The following is a 7,045-nucleotide window of genomic DNA, read 5'->3' on the forward strand; positions in this document are numbered from 1 at the left end:
GCAATAAAAATATTGCTTATTTATACCTGTATAATAATACTTACATGTCAACCACAAAAACAATAAATACAATAAAAAACAATAAATGAAAATTTAACTTCACTTTACCTGTGCTGAAAAGAGCTGATGGTGTAAGTGAAAGGTGGTGAGGAACGTGGAGAATAGGATGGTTATTATTGTTTGGAAGGGCAGTCACCTTCCATGAAAACGTCAGGTAACTCTCCTTCTGGGGATCTTTCTCTTTTCTGTCTCTTTGCACCGCTACAATCTGCTTGAGACTGACTGAACCTATTTCTCACTAAAAACTTGTCTAATGAGGTTTGTTTCTGCCTGCATTTTAAAATGTTTCTGAGGTAAGATATGGCATTGTCATTGAAAAGGTTTATGCTGCGGTTTGCTACAGCTTTGTCAGGGTGAAAATTTTCCACAAAATTTGTAACTCTCCCCATTTTCCACACATTTAGTGAACTAGGAACATCCTCCCTTCCCTCCTCATCTGAAGACACTTCCTCAGTTGCCTTCTGTTGCTGCTCCTTGGAGTTCATCCGTGGTAAGCTCAGTGTAGTGGTCTTCCACCAACTCCTCCACATCATCACTACTCACATTCAAGCCCATACACTTGCATAGTGAGACAATATCCTCGACAACAGGCTCAGCCTCAAAGCCTTCAAAGTCTTCATCTACTACTGAGTCTGGCCACAATTTCTTCCAGGCTGAGTTCATGGTCCTCAAAGACACTTCCCTCCAGGCTTTGTCTATGATCCTCAAGCAATGGAGGATATTAAAGTGATTTTTCCAGAACTCTCTGAGGGTTAACTCTGTGTCAGAAGTCACTTCAAAGCACCTTTGAAACAGTGCTTTGCTGTAGAGTTTTTTAAAGATCGATATCAACTGCTGGTCCATGGACTGAATAAGAGGAGTCATATTAGGGTGCAAGAGCTTCACTGTAATGAAACTGTACCCCTCTACCAACCCGTCCTCCTAGCCTGATGGGTGAGCAGGTGCATTGTCCAACACAAGAAGGGCCTTGAGTGGCAACTGTTTTTTCCGTGAGGTAATTCTTTACACTTGGGGCAAACACTTCAAGGACCCACTCCATAAAACATTGCCTGGTTACCCATGCTTTACTATTAGCTATTTACTATTACTATTAGCCCTCCACATCACATTTAATTTACTTTTCAGGACATTATTTTTCTTAAACACCCTCGGGTTCTCAGAATGGTACACAAGTAAAGGCTTAAGTTTTAAGTCCCCACTTGCATTACTACATAACAATAGAGTTAGCCTGTCCTTCATTGGCTTGTGTCCTAGCAGTGACTTCTCCTCTTTGGTGATGTAGGTTCTCTTTGGCATTTTCTTCCAAAAGAGGCCTGTCTCATCACAGTTAAACACTTGTTGGGGAATAAAACCCAATAAATAATATCACCAGCGTCTTTGTTAGAACTGGCACCCTCCCCATGTCTTACCACACTATGTATGCCACTTCTCTTCCTAAATTTTTCAAACCACCCCCGACTACCCTTAAAGGCATCACTTGTACCAGCACTCGTTTCACGGGTGTTTTTCAGGAGGTCAGCATGCAACTGCTTTGCCTTTTTACAAATGACGGTCTCAGAAATGCTATCACCAACTAGCTGTTTTTCGTTTACCCAAATCAACAACAGTTCCTTTTACCTCTTTCATTGTTTGTGATCTTTGTTTCGTAAGCACTGTTACTCCTTTTGCAACATCAGCTCCTTTGATGACCTCTTTATTTTTCAGTATGGTGCAGACTGTAGACTTCGCCATACCAAACTGTGTAGCAAAGTTACACATGCTAACACCACTCTCATACTTCGCTATGAGATCTTTATCACATCTATTGTGGCTCTAACAACTTTTCTTTTTGGTTTGTTGCTTTCATTATTCTTCTTTGACCCCGTGGTGTCTTATTTAATCAGAATATTTAGAAAACAAAAAGAAAAACGAGAACGTTCAGAACAGATTTTAGTGGGGGTGTGGACTGAGCGACAGATGCGGGTAAAATGTTTTGGGCAAGCTTGGCGTGGGCCGAAAATGGTGGAAGGGTCGTTCGGATCATCAGTCGGGTTATTTCGGGGGTTCGGGTGACGACAGCTTGGTTTGGGAACCGAGTTTATGTTCGACAACCGAGACATTTTTTTTCTCAAACAATATGTTCGAAAACCGAATTGTTCGAGAAGGCAGTCGTTAGAGAACCGAGGTACCATTGTAATTTGTTTGGCGCGACTCGGGCGCGAACCCGCGACCCTCAGATTACGAAGCGCACGCCCCTCATGCCAGGCCCCAATATGTTCGAAAACCGAATTGTTGGAAATATCAAGAAAATATGACTGAAGTATGGAATATTTTCGGCTAAGAAGAGACAAGAACACCACTGACAGAAAGTATAGCGACACATTCAGTATGGATTCTCAAAGAATGGAAATTATAAAGGAACTCTTCCATTATGTGTCGTAGCTAGAGAAGCGTTAACCAGTTATGGAGTGAAGCATACGTCAGGAATGAAACCCAACAAAGAAAGACACGTGTTTGCTTTGACAAATACTGACACCGCCACCTTTCAGGCATCTTATTTTAGTCTCCTTGCTTATCATTAAATGTCAAAAGGACAGACATAATAGGACAGACATTGCTAATAAAAAGCACTATCACGTAACCTCTTGGTGATGGAGTAGAAATTAGGATATTACTCTTTCAAATGATATGGTTATGTGTTGCATTGAAAGTTTGTTTTGTGATATCAAAACTCATCTCGTTATCCGATTGAAAAAAATCAAAGATATTTGCATTTTTAATAGATGAATCTACATGAATTAAAAAGCCAATGCACTCAACAGCCGGATCTTGAGAGTACTTTGTGTGTAGATGAATGCTCTACAATTACACCTTTTGCTGCATACTGAAGTGATATGAATGTCACGTGACAAGGTGTTGTTCCAGGTGTTTAAACTGGGAGAGGAAACTAAATGTTTCTAGTTTCAATTGAAATCTAAGCTAGTAGAGTTGTTCGACACTACCGATTGGATTTTCCAAGTGGACATACGTGACAGACATACTTTAGTTCCTAAACGAACTGAACTTTGAGATGGAAGGTCCATTGATTTTATCTTTCCGCCTCGCAAAAATGGTAGAATCATTCATAAACATACTGGTTGTTTAGAGAAACAAAAATATTGGTAATGGAATGCTTCATATCTTTCATCTTTTGCACACGTAGCACAGAACGTCAGATGTGACATCTGTGATATTACTAAGTTTGTTTCAGCACATTTGGATAAGCTTGAGACCAAATTTAATGAATATTTTCCATCTGAACATGATCCTCGGTTTGGATTTTTGTAGGTTAATTTATTCGTTTATTCATTATGACAGTGAAACAAAATAGATATAACTTTCAGTCTTAAAGAAGGATAATCTCATTGAATTCGCCAGCGATCAGACAATGAAAAAAGATTCAAGAGTCTGCATTTGGATACTATTTGGCTTAACGTGAAAAGAACTTACTGAAAGACTTATTAAGAAACTACAAACCTTTCTTTTTTTCACATATCTGTGTAAGCAAGCCTTCCAAGGAACTTTTCGTGTTCCTACTTCAAACATTATCTCATTGAAACATAACCTCAGTCGTCTTACTTATAATTAAATTATTCCCATTTCTACTAACTGAATTAGTTTTTTTTTTTCATTTATTACAATTATAGTATGTGTGTGTGTTTTCTTATAGCAAAGCCACATTGGACTATCTGCTGAGCCAACCGAGGGGAATCGAACCCCTGATTTTAGCGTTGTAAATCCGTAGACTTATCGCTTTACTAGCGGGGGGAAAATTATAGTAATAAATCTTATTATCAGGGGACAATTATAGTAATAAATCTCATTATCAGGGTCAATTATAGTAATAAACCTTATTATCAACAAAATTATTGCAATTTTAACGTCTTTAAAATTTCCATTAATGATTAATACAATGAACGTAAACGTAAAACTGGTTTTTCATTGTTTTGTTTTTAACTTGGTGCGGCCAGAGTATTTTGACGAAATGGTTGGTGGGACGAAAGATGCAAAAGGTTCAGAACTGCTAGATTAAAACACAAAGTGCCGACAATGAATGACTAGAAATTGTATCCTATAAACAAGACCCCTAGCTGGAAAATAAGGCAACAGTTCACTGAGATATTATTATTATACCCAAAATTGACTTGAAGACCATCTTTCTTGGTTTGGTTCATTTTATGCTTTGCTAGGCATCCCTAATTTAGCAGTGGTAAATTAAAAGGGGAATGCTTCTAGTCAATCATTCCAAATCTTCGGCTTCTCTCTCTTAATAACGAGTTTTTGGATTGGTGGTAAGATTATAAGGGAGAACGCATTCGGTGGGTAACGGGGAATCGAAACCGTGGTCTTATTAGTGAGAGCAGAGAGCCCTAACCATAACAAACATAATCAATTGTTTCAGTCCATTTCATCATCACGAAGATGTAATTCAATAACCTATTGTATTTGACACGTCCTACTCATGCTAACATTTATAACTCAAAATACAGATTAAAATCATGATAAATTAGCTACGGTCGACAGACCAAAATGAATCTCAAGACGGCTCGTAAAGATATTAAAACTTTTGTTAAAATAAAGTAGAGAACATCTTCTTAGATCATCTTCAGTTTAACAAAAGTTTTGTTAAAAATGACCTTAGAAGGTCGAAACGTTGTTCTCTACTTCATTTTAATAAATAGTTTTAATACCGATATCAGCCGTGGGTTTCTCGTCATCACAATCTTTTGGAATCTCGTCGGGTCCAAGTGATTATTAAAAAGAAAGATTACCGACCCTAGATTGGGCGGAGGGCTCCTAAAATGTTCAAGCTTTGGTAAAATACTTCAACGTCTTTCAGGTAATTGTAAAAGAGTAATAAACAAAGATACTTTAATTCTTCAGCGAGAATTCTTCTCATTTTATAAAAAGTGTACTTTTTTATAAAGCTACTCTTTTACCAACGAATAGTGGGATTGACCGTCACATTATAACGCCCCCACGGCTGAAAGGGCGAACATATTTGGCGCGACGGAGATGCGGGCCCGCGACCCTCAGATTACGAGTCTCACGCCTTAACCCACCTGACCATGCCGGGCCTGAATTTGTTTGTTTGTTTTAGAGCAAAGTCACATTGGGCGATATGCTGCATCAACCTCAAAGACTCGAATCCTGGATTTGAACATTGTGAGTTCAGAGATTTACCACTGCCCAGTCGGGGGACAAGTACGATAAAACGTATTAAGCAAAGGTAAAGAAGACATTTGTTAAATCTTTTTAATATCGTAACTCTAAATATTCCACTATTCGTTGATAAAAAAAAAAGAGTCGCTCAAAAGTTGGTAGTGGGTGGTGATGACTAGCTGCCTTCCCTCTAGTCTTACACTGCCAAATTAGGGACGGCCAGCGTGGATAGCCCTCGAATAGCTTTACGCAAATTTCAAAAACAAACAATGGTCTTATCTAATTTTTTTTTTTTGAATTTAAGAATTATATATATATATGTAAAAACGGCTAGTTTGAGTAGAGAAAGGTCTATGTAGAGGAGCGAACAACGTTTCGACCTTCTTCTGTCTTTGTGAACCTGACGATGGCGAAACGTTGTTCGCCCCTCTACATAGAGCTTTCTCTATCCATACCAGCCGTTTTTACATATATATTTTTATCTACAAGTGGGTTTCTCGTCATCACGAATTTATGGATTTATATATAATTTAATTCGCCATCTATCGAGTTCAAGAGAAAACATTCTTTTTACTGTAATTAAAAGGAAGAAAATTACCTTTTTTATTTTCTCACGTCCATGAAACTACTCTTATTCTCACAATATCTAGAAATAAAAGTTCGCAAAATGAAATAAGAATATTAAATAGATAACTTTCGAAAGTTTATGTTTGTAATACCGTTGGAAATATTATAAGTTGTTAAGAAGATATGCAATATCTATCCTTTTCGATACAATAAAAATTATATGTATCACACTTAGGACATACAAAACACAATAGGTATTTCAACGAACCTCTACAAAACAATATTAGGAGTGAAACTTACATAAACCCAAATTTATTTATTTTATAAATACCATTGTTTTGGAGTAATTATAGAGATTTTTACATTCTTTAGCTGTTACATAATATTACTATTTTTTCCATGTTAATAAATAATAAAGGATTGATTTTCATGTTGGCCAGTTTTAAACAGATCTCGAAATTTTCAAAACACCAATTTGTAACGTTTAAACCTTATCAATTTTACAAAATAAAAAAACAAACTTCGAAAACCAATAAGGATAATTTTCAACTGAAACCCAATTTTGAAACACTTTTGGAATAATATATTTTGTTCAGAAATAGGTTGATATTAGAAAGCCATGATGTTTGTAAATAAAATGCACACGAGAGAGCGAGAAAATCATTGAATGTTGAATTAATTTATGAACACCAGATGAGAGTGTTTTATATTTAAGCGAAGTGTTTTGAACTGTAGACATAATAAAAACTTAGAAGTTAGACGTCGTATGATACGACGCCGAGTTTTCGGTTGCTCATTGTTACGAATAGAGGGTACAATAGATTTTCTGCTTCGTGCGTGGGGTATGGTTTATGTCCAAAATTTGGCGTTGTAATCCATTCAACTTACCTCTGAACCGCCAGGAACTACAATGTTACTAAATTAATTTCCAGTTTATCATAACAAGTTGTTATTAAACTAATAAATTTTGCTTCTTTTCAGAAAGTTCTGGGTTTATTTACTTATAATATATATATATTTTTCACCCTACATGCTCGGAATATTATGATCAAAAGTTGTAAATTCATTGTTACTAGATGGCATTACCAGCTACATTTTTTTTAATAAAGAAAATATCAATGTTATGAAAAAAAATCAAACTAAACTTTAGATAAATAAAAATGTTTAATATTGGAAAATTCCAGTGTAGAAAGAAAATATTTAAGAAAACTTCGCTTCAACGATACGTGCAGTTTTA

The sequence above is a fragment of the Tachypleus tridentatus genome, chromosome 6 (genome assembly GCF_004210375.1).
Source record: "Tachypleus tridentatus isolate NWPU-2018 chromosome 6, ASM421037v1, whole genome shotgun sequence".
Taxonomy (NCBI): Eukaryota; Metazoa; Arthropoda; class Merostomata; order Xiphosura; family Limulidae; genus Tachypleus; species Tachypleus tridentatus.